General features: G+C 42.3%; 1 pseudogene; it reads left to right on the forward strand.

Annotated features, from left to right (window-relative positions):
- The first annotated feature begins 14,990 nt into the window (after nt 1–14,990).
- On the forward strand, nt 14,991–16,432 carry LOC129633373 (arrestin domain-containing protein 4-like; annotated as a pseudogene).
- The last annotated feature ends 2,641 nt before the right edge of the window (nt 16,433–19,073 follow it).

The raw sequence follows: 19,073 nt of genomic DNA on the forward strand, positions 1-19,073 counted from the left end.
ACTCATTTCACATGCTAGTAAGGAAATGCTCAAAATACTTCATGCTAGGCTTCAGTAGTATGTGAATGGAGAACTTCCAGATGTACAAGCTGGGTTTAGAAAAGACAGAGGATCAGAGATCAAACATTCACTGGATCATAAAGAAAGCAAGGGAATTACAGAAAAACATGGACTTCTGCTTCATTAACTACGCTAAAGCCTTTGACTGTGGATCACAACAAACTGTGGCAATAACAGACTACTTTACCTGTCTCTTGCAAAACCTGTATGTGGGGCAAAAAGAAGCAATTCCTTACACGGAACTACTGACTGGTTCAAAATTGGGAAAGGAGTCTGACGAGGCTGTATATTGTCACTCTGTTTAATTTATATGCAGAGTGAAAGTAAAAGTGTTTGTCCCTTAGTTGTGTCCAACTCTTTGCGACACCATGGACTGTAACCAACCAGGTTCCTCTGTCCGTGATTTTTCAGGCAAGAATATTAGAGTGGGTAGCCATTCTCTTCTCCAGCAGATGTTCCCAACCCAGGGATTGAACTCAGATCTCCTGCATTGCAGGCAGATTCTTTATCATCTGAACCACCAGGAAAGCTGCGAAATGCTGGGCTGAATGACTCATAAGTTGAAATCAAGAATGGAGGGAGAAATATCAACAACCTCAGATATGCAGATGATACCACTCTAATGGCAGAAAGTGAAGAGGGGCTAAAGAGCCTCTTGAGGGTGAAAAAGGAAAGTGAAAAAACTGGCTTGAAATTCAACATTCAAAAAACTAAGATTGTGGCATCTGATCCTATCATTTCATGCAAATAGAAGGGGGAAAAGTGGAAGCAGTGACAGATTTTATTTTCTGGGGCTCCAAAACCCCTGCAGAGGGTGATTGCAGCCATGAAATTAAAAGACACTTGCTCCTTGGAAGGAAAGCTATGACAAACATAGACAGCATATTAAAAAGCAGAGACATCACTTTGCCAACATATGTCCCTATAGTCAAAATTATGATTTTTCCAGTAGTCATTTACAGATATGACAGTAGGACCATAGAGAAGGCTGAGTGCTGTAGAATTGATGCTTTTGAACTGTGGTGCTGGAGAAGACTCTTGAGAGTCCCTTGGACAGCAAGGAGATCAAACTGGTCAATCCTACAGGAAATCAACCTGGATATTCATTGGAAGGACTGATGCTGAAGTGGAAACTCCAATACTTTGGCCACCTGATGCTAAGAGCTGACTCAATGGAAAAGACCTGGATGCTGGGAAAGCCAGGATGCAAAAGGAGAAGGGAGTGACAGAGGATGAAATTGTTAGATAGCATCACCAGCTCAAAGGACATGAATCTGAGCAAAGTCTGGGAGATAGTGGAGGATGGAGAAGCCTAGTGTGCTGCAGTTCATGGGGTCACAAAGAGTCGGACATGACTTAGCGACTGAACAACAACAATAGGCAAAGCAAAAAAATGAACTTAAAATGCATCAAAATGTTAAAAACTCACTATCTTTTGTTAAAGTAATAGACACTTTTTCTTTTCTTCCTTACAAGACTTAGTATTTTCTAATGTTTTACACCCAAGACGGGCAGGTCATGGTGGAGAGATCTGACAGAATGTGGTCCACTGGAGAAGGAAATGGCAAACCACTTCAGTATTCTTGCCTTGAGAACCCCATGAACAGTATGAAAAGGCAAAATGATAGGATACTGAAAGAGGAACTCCCCAGGTCAGTAGGGGCCCAATATGCTACTGGAGATCAGTGGAGAAATAACTCCAGAAAGAATGAAGGGATGGAGCCAAAGCAAAAACAATGCCCAGCTGTGGATGTGACTGGTGATAGAAGCAAGGTCCGATGCTGAAAAGAGCAATATTGCATAGGAACCTGGAATGTCAGGTCCATGAATCAAGGCAAATTGGAAGTGGTCAAACAAGAGATGGCAAGAGTGAATGTAGACATTCTAGGAATCAGCGAACTGAAATGGACTGGAATGGGTGAATTTAACTCAGATGACCATTATATCTACTACTGCGGACAGGAATCCCTCAGAAGAAATGGAGTGGCCATCATGGTCAACAAAAGAGTCCGAAATGCAGTACTTGGATGCAATCTCAAAAATGACAGAATGATCTCTGTTCATTTCCAAGGCAAACCATTCAATATCACAGTAATCCAAGTCTTCCCCTGACCAGTAATGCTGAAGAAGCTGAAGTTTAACAGTTCTATGAAGATCTACATGACCTTTTAGAACTAACACCCAAAAAAGATGTCCTTTTCATTATAGGGGACTGGAATGCAAAAGTAGAAAGTCAAGAAACACCTGGAGTAACAGGCAAAAATGGCCTTGGAGTACAGAATGAAGCAGGGCAAAGGCTAATAGAGTTCTGCCAAGAGAACACACTGGTCATAGCAAACACCCTCTTCCAACAACACAAGAGAAGACTCTACACATGGACATCACCAGATGGTCAACACCGAAATCAGATTGATTATGTTCTCTGTAGCCAAAGATGGAGAAGCTCTATACAGTCAACAAAAACAAGACCAGGAGCTGACTGTGGCTCAGATCATGAACTCCTTATTACCAAATTCAGACTTAACTGAAGAAAGTAGGGAAAACCACTAGACCATTCAGGAGTTGGTGATGGACAGGGAGGCCTGGCATGCTGCAATTCATGGGGTCGCAAAGAGTCAGGCACGACTGAGCAACTAATCTGATCTGATCTGATGATTATACAGTGGAAGTGAGAAATAGATTTAAGGGCCTAGATCTGATAGACAGAGTGCCTGATGAACTATGGAATGAGGTTCATGACATTGTACAGGAGACAGGGATCAAGACCATCCCCATGGAAAAGAAATGCAAAAAAGCAAAATGGCTGTCTGGGGAGGCCTTACAAATAGCTGTGAAAAGAAGAGAAGTGAAAAGCAAAGGAGAAAAGGAAAGATATAAGCATCTGAATGCAGAGTTCCAAAGAATAGCAAAAAGAGATAAGAAAGCCTTCCTCAGTGATCAATGCAAACAAATAGAGGAAAACAACACAATGGGAAAGACTAGAGATCTCTTCAAGAAAATTAGAGATACCAAGGGGACATTTCATGCAAAGATGGGCTCGATAAAGGACAGAAATGGTATGGACCTAACAGAAGCAGAAGATATTAAGAAGAGGTGGGAAGAATACACAGAAGAACTGTACAAAAAAGAACTTCACGACCCAGATAATCATGATGGTGTGATCACTGACCTAGAGCCAGACATCCTGGAATGTGAAGTCAAGTGGGCCTTAGAAAGCATCACTACGAACAAAGCTAGTGGAGGTGATGGAATTCCAGTGGAGCTATTCCAAATCCTGAAAGATGATGCTGTGAAAGTGCTACACTCAATATGCCAGCACATTTGGAAAACTCAGCAGCGGCCACAGGACTGGAAAAGGTCAGTTTTCATTCCAATCCCAAAGAAAGGCAATGCCAAAGAATGCTCAAACTACCGCACATTTGCACTCATCTCACATGCTAGTAAAGTAATACTCAAAATTCTCCAAGCCAGGCTTCAGCAATACGTGAACTGTGAACTTCCAGATGTTCAAGCTGGTTTTAGAAAAGGCAGAGGAACCAGAGATCAAATTGCCAACATCCGCTGGATCATGGAAAAAGCAAGAGAGTTCCAGAAAAACATCTATTTCTGCTTTATTGACTATGCCAAAGCCTTTGACTGTGTGGATCACAATAAACTGTGGAAAATTCTGAAAGAGATGGGAATACCAGACCACCTGACCTGCCTCTTGAGAAATCTGTATGCAGATCAGGAAGCAACAGTTAGAACTGGACATGGAACAACAGACTGGTTCCAAATAGGAAAAGGAGTACGTCAAGGCTGTATATTGTCCCCCTGCTTATTTAACTTCTATGCAGAGTACATCCTGAGAAACGCTGGACTGGAAGAAAGACAAGCTGGAATCAAGATTGCCGGGAGAAATATCAATAACCTCAGATATGCAGATGACACCACCCTTATGGCAGAAAGTGAAGAGGAACTCAAAAGCCTCTTGATGAAAGTGAAAGTGGAGAGTGAAAAAGTTGGCTTAAAGCTCAACATTCAGAAAACGAAGATCATGGCATCCGGTCCCATCACTTCATGGGAAATAGATGGGGAAACAGTGGAAACAGTGTCAGACTTTATTTTTCTGGGCTCCAAAATCACTGCAGATGGTGACTGCAGCCATGAAATTAAAAGACGCCTACTCCTTGGAAGGAAAGTTATGACCAACCTAGATAGCATATTGAAAAGCAGAGACATTACTTTGCCAACAAAGGTCTGTCTAGTCAAGGCTATGGTTTATTTCCTGTGGTCATGTATGGATGTGAGAGTTGGACTGTGAAGAAGGCTGAGTGCTGAAGAATTGATGCTTTTGAACTGTGGTCTTGGAGAAGACTCTTGAGAGTCCCTTGGACTGCAAGGAGATCCAACCAGTCCATTCTGAAGGAGATCAGCCCTGTGATTTCTTTGGAAGGAATGATGCTAAAGCTGAAACTCCAGTACTTTGGCCACCTCATGCTAAGAGTTGACTCATTGTAAAAGACTCTGATGCTGGGAGGGATTGGGGGCAAGAGGAGAAGGGGACGACAGAGGATGAGGTGGCTGGATGGCATCACTGACTTGATGAACGTGAGTCTGAGTGAACTCCGGGAGTTGGTGATGGACAGGGAGGCCTGGCGTGCTGTGATTCATGGGGTCTCGAAGAGTCAGACACGACTGAGCGACTGAACTGAACTGAACTGAATGTTTTACACCAAGTATGTGCTACTATCAAATGTAAGTTCCATGAAGACAGATGCATTTTTTTGTTCCCTTATGTATTTGAAGTGCTCAGAACAGTGCTTTGTATATAGTAGATGTGTAATACATAGTTTTAATTAATTTATTTAGTTTTGGCTATGCTAGGTCCTCGTTGCTGTGCATGGCCTTTCTCTAGTTGCGGCAAGCAGGGGCTACTCTTCATTGCAGTGCTTAGGCTTCTCATTGCGGTGGCTTCTGTTGTTGCAGAGCACAGGTCCTAGGCATGTGGGCTCAGTAGTTGTGACACATGGGCTTAGCTGTCCTGAGACATGTGGAATCTTCCTGGACCAAGGATCAAGCCCTTGGTCCCCCTGCAATGGCAGGCAGATTTTTAACCACTGAACTACCAGGAAGCCCTTAATAAATATTTTTGAATTAATCTTTATAATGTAAAAAATAAAATGAAGAATAAATATGTCAAAATTCCATTTATTATTCTTTCTGGATTATATATAATATTCATCCCTTCCTTTAGACCACCTGTGGCTAAAATGGTCAGCAGTGGTCATACCTACAAAGTCTTAAATAGCTCTTGATTTTCTTTTTATGCTCAACTTTACAAAGACTTGCCTTCTATTCTTTCCTTTCACTTCTCCCAGCAGACATTGATAGGAAAACTGGTACAGAGGAGTTTCCAGAAATTGGCATCACAATCATGGTAGAATAAGATGTTTCTTGTTTTTGTCTGCCCCATCAACATCATTAGTTTGGCATCTGTTTACAAACAAAGGTGTCTTTGTGGGAGCTGTGGGATACAGCACCATATACCAAGGGGCTCAGGAGAAGGCTTTCCCACTGTGCATCAGGTAATACGCATTTAGACCTTGATTCTGGCTACGGATCCTGCAGTGCTCTGTGATCTAGCTCCAGCTTCTCTTGGTTGCGGCCCAGGAGCCCCTGGAAAGCATTGTCTTAGAAAATTACCAATGGATGACAAGAGACTTTTGTGGAAGTCCAAGTTTCCAGTGAAGTTCCAGCATGTTACTGGATGGGGAAAATATGTGTGTGTGTGTGTGTGTACACATATATGAGTTTAGATGTTTCAAAGGGGGTACGAATACAGCTTGACTTTACTTGCATCTCCCATACCCCAAAGTAGCACAGTAAGGCCAAGAGAGGTCTTCTTGGTCTACGCTCTTTTTTGAGGGAATGAGAGCCTGTGAGTGAATACTGCTTCTCCAGCTCTGAGATACTGACGAAAACGCCCTCTCCCGCTGTAGCAGAAGGAAGGCGCTTTGGCAGATGACAAGTGAGCATGCGCGGAACGCCTGCCCAACTTGGCGTGCCCGTGTGTGTCTAAACTTGAGCTTGAGCGCCACCTTTGGGAAAGAGAGGCAGTCAGCCCTAAGCCAGGTTCATTGCAGAATCCAGTTCAGTTCATTTCGGACACTCAGTCGTGTCCGACTCTTTGCGACCCCATTGACTGCAGCACGCCAGGCTTTCCTGTCCATCACTAACTCCAGGAGCTTGCTCAAATTCAAATCCATTGAGTCGGTGATGTCAACCAACCATCTTAACCTCCGTCGTCCCCTTCTCCTTCTGCCTTCAATCTTTCCCATCATCAGGGTCTTTTCCAATTAGTCAGTTCTTCGCATCAAGTGGCCAAAATATTGCAGTTTCAGCTTCAGCATCAGTCCTTTCAAAGACTATTCAGGACTGATCTCCTTTAGGATAGACTGATTGGATCTCCTTGCAGTCCAAGAGACTCTCAAGAGTCTTCTCCAACACCACAGTTCAAAAGCATCAATTCTTCGGCGCTCAGCTTTCTTTATGGTCCGACTCTCACATCCATACATGACTACTGGAAAAACCATAGCTTTGACAAGACGGATGTTTGTTGGCAAAGTAATGTCTCTGCTTTTTAATATGCTGTCTAGGTTGGTCATAGCTTTTCTTGCAAGGAGTGTCTTTTAATTTCATGGCTGCAGTCACTATCTGCAGTGATTTTGGAGCCCCCCCAAAATAAAGTCTGTCACTGTTTCCATTGTTTCCCCATCTACTTGCCATTAAGTGATGGGACCAGATGCCATGATCTTAGTTTCCTGAATGTTGAGTTTTAAGCCAACTTTTTCAGTCTCCTCTTTCACTTTCATCAAGAGGCCCTTTAGCTCTTCTTCACTTTCTGCCATAAAGATAGTGAGTCATCTGCATATCTGAGGTTATTGATATTTCTCCCAGCAATCTTGATTCCAACCTGTGCTTCATCCAGCCTGGCATTTTGCATGATGTACTCTGCATACAAGTTAAATATGCAGGGTAACAATATACAGCCTTGATGTACTCCTTTCCCAATTTGGAACCAGTCCATTGTTCCATATCTGATTCTAACTGTTGCTTCTTGACCTGCATACAGATTTCTTAGGAGGCAGGTCAGGTGGTCTGATATTCCGATCTCTTAAGAAGCCAGAGAAGGTATATAAACTGGAGAATTCAACCACAGAGGGAACAAGAAGAGTGGAGTAGGTGTGTCCATAGCCTGGCTGAGAGAGCCTCCGAATCTCTAGAGGGGCTGACGAAAGACATTTATCTTCACAAAGTAAAGCCTGGTGGAGGTGATTGCTGTTTCAAATGAGAAGTCAATGATGTAACTTCAAAGAACATGAAAAATCTAGGAGGAGCATGAAAACCTGAGAGCACACAACACACTGGGTAAAGTTAGTATCTAGTCAAATTCAGAATGCTCTCACACTGGAATTTGGTGGTGTGTTAACCACTTAACTCTAATAAAGTTTAAAGGATAAGAGTGTTAAAAAATAACTATAGCTACAATAATGTGTATGAATACACAGTATAAAAAGAGGTAAATTGTTAAAAACATTAAAAGGGTGGTAAATGGGTAGTTTATGTATGCAATAATAGTAGTTATGTGGCTATAATCATAAAAGACTGTTCTGTCTATAAGATGTTTTATGTTAAGCCTCTTGGTAGCCACAAAGCAAAAACCTACGGTAGATTCACAAAAGATAAAGAGAAGCAAATCAAAGCATACAAGTACAAAAAAAATCACCAGTCCACAAAGGAAGGTAACAAGAGAGGAAGAAAGGAATGAGGGAACTTCAAAAGAGCCATAAAACAATGAATAAGATTGCATTAATAAGTTCTTACCTATTAATAATCCTCTATTTGTAAATAGATTAAATTCTCCAGTCAAAAGTCATAGTGGCTGGATGGGAAAAAAAAAAGAACCAACTATATGCTGCTTATAACAGGCTCACTTCAGATTAAATAACACATATAAGCTCAAAATGAAGAATGGAGAAATATATTTGATACAAATGGAAACCAAAAGAGAGCAAGATGAGCTATACTTGTATCAGACAAAATAGACCATTTAAGCCAAAAGTAATGACTAGAGACAAAAATGGTTATGTAACTGTAAAAGTATCAATTCATCAAGAAAATATAACAATCAACACATACCTACCTAAACATATTATTCAAATACTAACAGATCGGAAGGGAGTAATGGACAGCAATTCAGTAATAGTAGAAGACTTCAATATCCCACTTTCAACAATGCAGGGATCCTCCAGAGAGAAAATCAGCAAAGAGACATTAAACTTGAACTATACTTTACCCTAAGTGAGGCTCACAGACATATAGAGAAGCCACCAACCAACACATTCTTCTATCTGGGACATTTTCCAGGACAACTCATATCACAGGTCATAGAACAAGTGTTAACAAGTGTTAACAAATTTAAGAAGATTGACAAGTACTTCATTATCACAATAGTATAAAACTAGAAATGAATAACAGTATGCCAACTGGAAAAATAATAAATATGTGGAAATTAAGCAACATACTACAGAAGAGCCAATGATCAAAGAAGAAATTGAAAGAGAAGTAAAAATATCTTAAAACAAACCAAAATGGAAAAACAACATGCCAAAACAAATGGGGTACAGCAGAAGCAGTTCAAAGAGGAAAGTTTATAGTGATAAATGCCTTCAGTAAGAAAAAAGAAAGATCCCAAATAAGCAATCTAACTTTACAACTTAAGGAGCTAGAAAAAGAAGAACAAACGAATCCCAAAGTTAGCAACAAAAGGAAATAAAGAACAGAGCAGAAAGAATGACATAGAGACCAGAAAAACAATAGAAAATAGAAAAGATCACAGAAACTAGGAACTGTTTTTATTAAAGATAGAGAAAATTGACAAACTTTTAACTAGACTAAGAAAAAAAGAGAGAAAAGAAATAAAAAGTCAGAAATTAAAGAGGAGACATTACAACTGATACCTCAGAAATACAAAGAATCATAGGAAATTACTATGAACACCAACAAACTGGATATCCTAGAAGAATTGGAAAATTCCTAGAAACATACAACCTACCAAGAATGAATCATGAAAAAATAGAAAATCTGAACAGACTGATAATGAGTAAGAAGATTAAACCAGTAATCCAAGATCTGCCTAAAAAGAAAAACCAAGGACCAGATGGTTTTGCTGGTGAATTCTACCAATCATTTAAAGAATGATTAACACAAATCCTATATAACTCTTCCCCCCCAAAATGAAGAGAAGGGAACACTCATAGAATCATTTTATGAAGTCAGTTTTACCCTGATACCAAAGCAAGATAAGGACACTGTGAAAAAAGAAAACTACAGGCCAATGTCTCTGAGGAATTCAAGTGCAAAAATTCTCAACAAAATTCTAACAAACTGAATTCAGCAGTACATGAAAAGGATCCTACACCATGATCAAACAGGTTTTATCCCTGGGGTATAAGGATGTTTCAAGATACACAACTCAAAACATGTGACACACCACATTAATAGAAGATAAGATAAAAATTATTAAATAATTTAATAGGTTCATATAATAATTTGACAAAGCCCAAAATCTTTTTATGACAAAAACTCTCAGATAATTTAGTATAGAAGGAAATGCGTGTATTCTAAGTTGCTTCAGTCATGTCCGACTCTTTGCATACCTGTGAACTATAGCCCACCAAGCTCCTCCGTCCATGGGATTCTCCAGGCAAGAATACTGGAGTAGATTGCTGTGCCCTCCTCCAGAGGATCTTCTCAATTCAGGGATCGAACTCTTATATCTCCTGCATTAGTAGGTGAATTCTTTGCCACTAGCACCATCTGGGAAGCCCATAGAAGGAAAATACATCAACATAATAAAGGTCATATATGACAAGCCATGCTAATATCATATTCAATGGTGGAAGTTTGGAAGCTTTCTCTGTAAGATTAGGAACAAAACAAGATGCCAACTTTCACCACTCATAAATATAGTGCTGGGAGTCCTAGCCACAGAAATCAGGCAAAACAAAGAAACAAAACAAAAACAGCAATAAATATCCAAATAGGAAAGTTGGAAGTAAACTTTCTTTGTCTGCAGATGGTATGATCTTATACATACAATCCTAAAGGCTCCACCAAAAAATTGTTAGAACTAATCTACAAATTCAGTAAAGTTGCAGGATTAAAAAATCAACATACTGAAATCAGTCGTGTTTTTATACACTAAAAACAAATGACCTGAAATAGAAATAAAGGAAATAATCCCATTAACCATAGCACCAAAAACAATAAAATATTTAGGAATAAATTTAACTATGGTTGTAAAAGATCTGTATATAGAAAACTATAAAATACTGATAAAAAAAATCAAAGAAGACACAAATAAATGGAAGAATAGCCAGTGTTCATGGATCAGAAGAATTGATATAGTTAAAATGTTCATCTACACAAAGCCTTCTATGTCTTAAGAGCAACCCCTAACAAAACCTCATTGACCTTTTTCAGAGAAGTAGAAAAAAAGTCCTAAAAATCCTAAAATTTGTATGGAATCATAAAAGACCCAAATAGCAAAGCAATCCTGAAAGAGAAGAACAAAGCTGGTGTCATCACATTGTACTACAAAGATTCTGTAATCAGAGCAATATGGTATTGGCATAAAAGAAGACCAGTGGAACAGAATTGACAGCCCATAAATAAACTCAGACTTGCACAGTCAGCTAATTTATGACAAGAGATCCAAAAATACTTAGCAGGGAAAGGATGGTCTCTTCAATAAATGATGTTAGGAAAAATAGATAACCATATTCAGAAAAGTGAAATTGGGTTCTTATACCGCTCTCAAAACGTCACTTGATTCCTGGTCCTGGAGGATCCCCTATGCTGTGGGACAACTAAGGCCACGCGCCACAACTACCAAGCTCATGTGCTGCAACTCCGGAGGTCCGAGTGCCTAGAGCCTGTGATGTGCCGCACGAGAAGCGGCTGAAATAAGAATGGAGCAGTAAACGGTAGAAATGAAGAGTAGCCCTCACTCGCCGCTGCTGGAAAAAGCCCACGTGCAGCAACGAAGACCCAGTACAGCCAAAAACAAATAAATTGTTTCAAAAAGACTTAAACAGAAAACCTGAAACCTTAAAACTTGTCGAGGAATCATAGGGGACATCTCCTTAACACTGGTCTTGCCAATGATGATTTGGCATATGACACAAAAAACCCAAGCAACAAAAGTAAAAGTTAGTAAGTGGGGTTATATAAAAAATAATGCTTCTGTATTACAAAGGAAACAGTCACCCAAATGGAAAGGTAACCTATAGAATGTGAGAAAATATTTGCAAATTGTATATCCTATAAAAGGACTCATATCGAAATACATAAAGAACTCATTACATAATAGCAACAAAATCTAATTAAGAAATAGAGGAACTGAACAAATATTCTTTCCTAAAGAAGACATACAAACGACCAACAGGTACAAGAAAAGATACCAACATCACTAATCGCAAGGGAACTGTAAACCCAACCGCAATGGGATAGAACTTTACCCCTGTTGGAATGGCTGTCACCAAAAAGAGAAGCGGTAACAAGCGTTTGTGAGGAGGTGGACGTGCACTGCTGATAGGAAAGTAACTTGTTGCAGTCACTAGGGAAAGTAGTATGGAGGTTCCTCAAAAAGCTAAAAATGGAAGGACTATATGATCCACTCATCCCCTTTCTGGGTATGTATATCCAAAGGAAACAAAATCAGGATCCTGATGAGATATCTGCACTCCCATGTTCATTGCAGCATTATTCATAATAGATGAGATATGGAAACAACCCTCGTGTCAGTCAACAGATGAATGGACAAAGAAGACACGGTACATGCATGCCTGTGCTAAGTTGCTTCAGTCATGGCCAACTCTTTGTGACCCTGTGGACCATATCCTGCCAGGCTCCTCTGTCCATGGGATTCTCTAGGCAAAAATACTGGAGTGGGTTGCATGCCCTCCTGGGTTGGGATCTTTCTAACCGAGGGATCAAACCCATGTGTCTTACATCTCTTGCATTGGCAGGCAGATTCTTGACCACTAACTCCACGTATATATACTCAGTGGAATACTACTCAGGCGTGAGAAAGAAAGAAATCCTGCCATTTGCAACAACATGGGTAGACCTTCAGGGCATAATGCTAAGTGAAATGTCAGAGAAAGACAAATACTATATGGCCTCACTTACATGAGGGATCTAGAAAAGCTGAACTCATAGAAACAGAGAGTAGAATGATAGTTGCCAGGGCTGGGATGTGGGGGAGAAGAAGAGAGGTCAAAGGGCACATTGTGAGCTTAAGAGGTGCCAGAGAGTAGATTTTAAATGCTCTCAGAGGAAAAGAAATGGTAATTATGTGATGTGATGCAGGTATTAACTAATGTTCCCATAGCAATTATTTCACAGTATATAAGTATATTAAATCAACACATTGTATACCTTAACTTACAAAATATATGTTCATTATATATCAATAAATGTGGGGGGAGGACAAAATGTTTTCACTTTCAGTTTTTGAGAAAGCGACTCCACTTTCCTGGTGGCTGAATTTGGTTAACTGGTTAATCCTCTCAGGATTGAGCCTGTAGCTTTAGGCCATTGCAAGTTCTAGGTTCGCCCCTGAACCACAGCGTTTGGGCTTGTGTCAAGGGTGGTAGGCTGCGGTCCATGGGGTCGCTAAGAGTCGGACACAACTGAACAACTTCACTTTCCCTTTTCACTTTCATGCATTGGAGAAGGAAATGGCAACCCACTCCAGAATTCTTGCCTGGAGAATCCCAGGGACAGGGCAGCCTAGTGGGCTGCCGTCTATGGGGTCACACAGAGTTGGCCACGACTGAAGCGACTTCGGAGAGGCAGCAGCAGTAGGGGCAAATCACAGTATTGACGCCTCAACTACAGTAGAGCCTGGCTTGCCGCTGCCCCCTAGTGGTGAGTGAGTGGCAAAGGCCCCTCTGCTTTTCTTCTGGAAGGAGGGAGCCCCAAACATCCAGCCTGCAGGTTAACAAAGGCTGAAATTGGCTGGACTACTGAAATCCGTCACACCCCGTCTACTCCCCCCAACCCTCTCCAAATAATTGAGTCAGGCAAGAGGAAGGGTCAGGCCCGGCACCGGGAGGGTGGGCTGAGATGGGATCCCTCAACTGAGGTGCCGGATCTGAGCCCTTTCCTAATCAGTACCATCTCCCTACTTGCATGGATGTGAAACGAACACGACATAGAAGGTGGACAGAGTGGATCTTCTGGCAGGAACCCAAGTCTAAACTGTGTGGGAAATTTGTGGGAAAACAAAAATTGTTTTTGTTTTACTTGACTTTTGCAAATGAATTTTGTTGGCTGTCAGTTTTAGAGGCGGTGACTCTAGTGGACAAAAGTGTGCCTCGTAGTTTGGTTACTCTCTAAAGTCTACAGGATTTTTTAACCCAAAAAAGGATCCTTTTTTGGGTTTCCTTTCCTCTCCCTTTTTCTTTCTTCCAACTTACTTTTCTCCCCTGCATTCTCCTGCTCTGATAGCTCTGAGCCTCTGCACCATCATCATATTTTCTAAGCCTAAAACCAAGACCCTTGTAGCATTTGAGGGATATGGCATAAATGTTGTTTAGTCACTAAGTAAAGTCCACAATCCTATGGACTGTAGCCAGCCTTCCTCTTCTTGTCTGGATTTCCAGACAAGAATATTGGTTTGGGTTGCCATTTCCTCCTCCAGGGGATCTTCCCCACCCAGGGATTGAACCTGAGTTTCCTGCATTGGCAGGTAGAAGAGGGAAGAGGGAAGGGTTGACCTGAGACCTGAGCGGGGGGCGGGGGTGGGGGGGGCGGGCCGGGAATTCCATGATCTGAAGCTGCTAGAATTTTCTGAGAATCAAACACTACTTTTTGATTTTCTTCCTCTTGCACTATCTCCTGTTCCCCTTCTTCCCTTTTCTTCTCCTTCTTCCCTTTTCAGGGAAGGGGTGTGAGTAAATGAGGAAAGGAGATTAGTCATGAAGTCTCTGTCTCTCTGATGATTTTCCTTCTTGGTCTAGCTAAGGAACTGCACTTTGGTTTTTAGTTGCAGGGTCTTTTCAACTGTCCACATTCACTCCACCACTAGGCTCAGCCCCTCATCACATCGCACTCCGGATGCCCCAGTCTCTGGGCTACTTCAGAGCCTACCAGGGGTCTGAGCAGCTCCTTGCTCCTGCCCCAGGATCCCTGTGTTTAAAATATTAAGGCAAACGAAAGACATTTAAATATCTTTATTAGAATGGTTTATTTAATTTGTAGTGGAAAGATGTGTGAGAAAGGAAAGATGTAAAATTTCAAGATAAGGTGTTGAGAGACAATTTTCATCTTTGATCCTTATGATCTCATCTAAAAACCCTGATATAGGGACTTCCTTGGTGATCCAGTGGTTAAGAATTCGCCTTGCAATGCAGTGGACGTGGATTCCATCCCTGGTTTGGGGCAACTACTCAGGCCACACACACAACGAAGATCCTGTGTCTGGCAACTAAGACCCCAGGAAAGCAAACAAATAAGCATTAAAAAAAAAAAAAAAAAAAAAAAACAACTAATAAATATAAAACAAACATTTTCAAAATATCCTGAAAACAAAAAGAAAAATTTGAATATTTACACATTAAGGAAATCTAGATTTATTCCACTATGATTGTTAAACAGATTGTAATAAGTAAATATAATGTTGACTGGTGCCGCTGTTGTATTTCTTTTTATGGTTTTTAGGAACAGAAATGGGATAGCTCAATCGTGTAAACATAAAGTAATTTATTAGGGGATAACACATAACTTGTGGGGTCTCCCCCCAGGGCACCACACAGTGGCTGCGAGGGCCTCAGTGTGCGGCTGGGGGCTGGAAGCTGGATGCTGCAGAGCCAGGGTGCATGCTGTGCCTGGAAACCCAGAGTCCTCGCTGCCTACAGGTGGAGTACCTGACTGTGCGTCTGAGTCGGAGAAGGCATCAGGTTACTACAGCTTGGAAAACATGCATTTCCATTTAGCTTTCAGCTTCCATCTGAACCTTTGGTAGCCTCATTCATTGGGAAATATGCAACTATTCAGTACTGTGTGAGAACCCCTGTATTGAAAGCTCAAGAGAAAATAGTTGGCTCTTGGGTTTTTTAATTAATTAATTTTTTCCATTTTATTTATTTTTAATTGGAGTATAATTGCTTTACAGTGTTGTGTTAGTTTCTACTGTACAACAGCATGAACCCGCTATATATATGCCTATAGCCGCTCCCTCTTGAGCCTCCTTCCTATTCTCCCACCCCCCACTCCCTGTTCGTTTTTCACCTCTGGTCCAATTTCACTGAGTGCCAAGACTGAAGGAAAGGGATCCTGCAATGGAGAATCTATTCCAATCTACACAGAAATGGAGAATTGTTGCTCTCGTCTGATTGATCCCAAAGTGGCTGTTTTCCAGTTGCAGACATACCTGGCCAACAGGAAAACAAAGACTGTGAGGCTGGAGGTGGCCAACGTGACTGGGAACCACATCGCCCCCAGGAGCACCAACAGCTGGAAAGGGAAGATCCTTAGGATCCCACCAGTGATGCCAACCATCCTGAACTGCTGCAGCATAAAGGGGACTACTCTTTAGCTGTGTCTGTTCACATTCCTGGTGCTAAAACAAGTTGATGCTTGAGCTGCTGTTAGTGATTAGCATGATTCCATTAGGAACTCCAGAATATCCAGGCGGTTCATATGAGCTGGCTGACACTGACTCTGCCAGATCAGCCAGAGACACCACCAAACTATGAAGATGTGGCATGGGAGGAAGAATTCTCTAGACACACTTCTTACCTTCAACCCCCTGGGAGGGGGAGTCATGCCATCCTTTGTTTGCCTTCCCTCAGGAATCAGATTTCAGATTCTGCCTCTTTATTCAGAGGTAAATTCACATTCTAGAGATGTAGAAGAGACCCAGCCTGTTTCCTTCATTCTCTGAACGTATTTCAGAAATCACTGTGTTCATCATCAAGTTAGAACATTGATTCTTTACCCTTGCCCTTTTGAGGAAGAGGGAGGGAAGATGAGCTTAAGGACATAAATATATATCAACACTGAAGATGACAGAAGTTAAAGAATTTGTTACTTACCAGTGGGGCAACAGGATTGTTGCACAAGTTTGTGATGTGGTCTTCTGTCCCTTTTGAATGAGAGGGCAAAGATGTGAAAAGTCACAGAATGTAATGGAAGTCCTGATGTGATAAAGTGGAGGGGTGCCTGTGTTGACCCAAGAGAAAGTGACTATATATAGTGGAAATACTATGTGAGCGTATCTTTAAGAAGGTTTCTCAAAGTGGAAAAGCTGTATCCTAAGCTTTAATGTGGTATGAATGCATTGGGAGGAGATAATTTTGGAGAATATAGCAGCTGCTGCTGCTGCTAAGTCATTTCAGTCGTGTCCGACTCTGTGCAACCCCATAGACGGCAGCCCACCAGGCTCCCCTGTCCCTGGGACTCTCCAGGCAAGAATACTGGAGTGGGCTGCCATTTCCTTCTCCAATGCATGAAAGTGAAAGTGAAGTCTCTCAGTCGTATCCGACTCTTAGTGACCCCATGAACTGCAGCCTACCAGGCTCCTCCATCCATGGGATTTTCCAGGCAAGAGTACTGGAGTAGGGTACCATTGCCTTCTCCAATATAGCAGCACAGGGGTGTAAATGAACAGAAAAGGAGCCCACTCTAAATACAAAGTGAGGCCCTCTGGTGTCAGGGTCTTTACATTCCATAGGATAACTGGAAGAACCATAGCTTTGACTGAACGGACTTTTGTCAACAAAGTGATGTATCTGCTTTTTAATATATTGTCTAGGTTTGTCATAGCTTTTCTTCCAAAGAGCAAGTGTCTTTTTATTTCATGGCTGCAGTCACCATCTGCAGTGCTTTTGGAGCCCCAGAAAATAAAGTCTGTCACTGTTTCCATTGTTTCCCCATCTATTTGCCATGAAGTGTTGGGACTAGATGCCATGATCTTAGTTTTTTGAATGTTGAGTTTTAAGCCAGCTTTTTCACTCTCCTCTTTCACCTCCATCAAGAGGCTCTTTAGTTTCTCTTTGCTTTTTGCTATTAGGATGGTGTCATCTGCATTATCTGAGGTTATTGATATTTCTCCCAGGCAAGCTTGATTCCACCTTGAGCTTCATCCAGCCTGGCATTTTGCATGACGTACTCTGTATACAAGTTAAATATAAGGGTGACAACATATAGCCTTGACATACTCCTTTCCCAATTTTAAACCAGTCTGTTGTTCCACGTCTGGTTCTGTTTCTTCTTGACCTGCATACAGGTTTCTCAGGAGACAGGTAAGGTGGTCTAGTAGGCCCATCTCTAAGAATTTTCCAGAGTGTGTTATGATCCAAAGTCAAAGGCTTTCGTGGTCAATGAAGCAGAAGTAGATGCTTTAAACTGATAACCTTACATGAATTGAAGATATGCGTACACAAAACTATGTCATATATTACAAGTCTGATACAAAACCACATGTAGAAAATAAAATAGTTCTTTAATAGGAAGAATTGCAGTAGAAGTAGGGAGAGCAGAGAGAAAGAGGAGCCTGGAATAATAGAATGAACATAATTTCATAAGAAGGGATAAGAGTTCTGCAAATAACAAAAAAGAATGAAAGAAAAAAGTCTTGAAAATATGGCATTAACTCTATGCATTTGTGAATTAGGTATGAAAACCATAGTATATATGAAGTCTTCTTTTGATTCAGATCATCTACTGTAGAAAAAAATAGGACTATTACAATTCTAAGTAGGCATGGGACTCTCCTTTTCCCCACCCCTACATGATCACTCCGTTCCTCTTTTGCCTTTCTGATGTGAAAGCAAGAGGACCTGGAATCTCAGCCCAGCTCCAGCATGAACCAGCTGTGGGTTTTGCAAAGGGGGAACCTGGCTGAGCCTCGTCTCTAACACCAGGCCATCCTCTCTCATCTGCTCAAAGAAGAGAACCTGAAGTGTGATTTGACCAGTTGTGCCTCCCAAGCAAAGAGGCTTCTTCCAGTGAATGGAAACTGCCAGGGACCCACCATCTTCTCCCCTTCCCCTCCTTTAATCCAATCACCATAAACCACTCAGAGCTTCCAGGCCCCTCCCAGAAAGATGTAGTTATCTCCTCAGTCCCCAGGGACCCCGAGGTAATTTGCAAGGCAAATGAGTGTGGATCCCACCTATCAACACCCGCGTTTCCCAAAACCAGGTCAGGCAGGCACTATAAAAGGCACACTCCGCACCCAGCAGAATCATTCGCCCCTGTGCTAGACCCATTGCACTCTCGGCCAGGTGAGGAGGCTGAAGCCATGGAAGCGCAGTGTTGGAGGAGGGCACATCCCGAGCCCGCCTTGCCTCCGGGCCTGAACCGAGAACAGGCCTGGGCCTGGGCTCTGGATAACTTCCCCGCGCTGAGCCGCCCCTCCTGCCTAAGCCCCGAGTTCTGCGGGGACGCGCACTACTGCGCCTGTGGGCTGCCGCGCCACGCTTGTCCCGGACACGCGGACGGTCCCCGCGTCGAGACCGGCCAGAAACGTTGGCGAGACCCGCAAGGCCAGGAGCCGGCTGCTAGTCCGGGATGGAGCGACAGTCCCGTCCAGAAGAGGCCCAAGCTACACAGCGCCGGGCCCAGGAGGGTCTGAACAGCCAGCAGATGCCAGCAGCTGCGGAGGCTGCCAGACCCGCGGCTAGATCGCCTCCAGGAGGCCAGGAGGCCTCCACCCCACACACTTCGAGGCTGCGGAAAACTGAGACTTGAAATCCTGTGGAACCCGGCAAGGAAAGGAATAGCAGCCTTCTGTCTGGCCCACAGCACCCCTTCAATCACCACCCTGGACTGGGGCCTGAGTCACCCCAGCGGAGGCCCAATCTACCGGGCTGGACTTCTCCCCTGGGCTCCGCCTCTCTCTGGGACTAGCCTGGAGTTATCTGTGGGGCAGAACATTCCTTCTTTGTTCTTCTTTT

The sequence above is a fragment of the Bubalus kerabau genome, chromosome 18 (assembly GCF_029407905.1).
Source record: "Bubalus kerabau isolate K-KA32 ecotype Philippines breed swamp buffalo chromosome 18, PCC_UOA_SB_1v2, whole genome shotgun sequence".
Taxonomy (NCBI): Eukaryota; Metazoa; Chordata; class Mammalia; order Artiodactyla; family Bovidae; genus Bubalus; species Bubalus kerabau.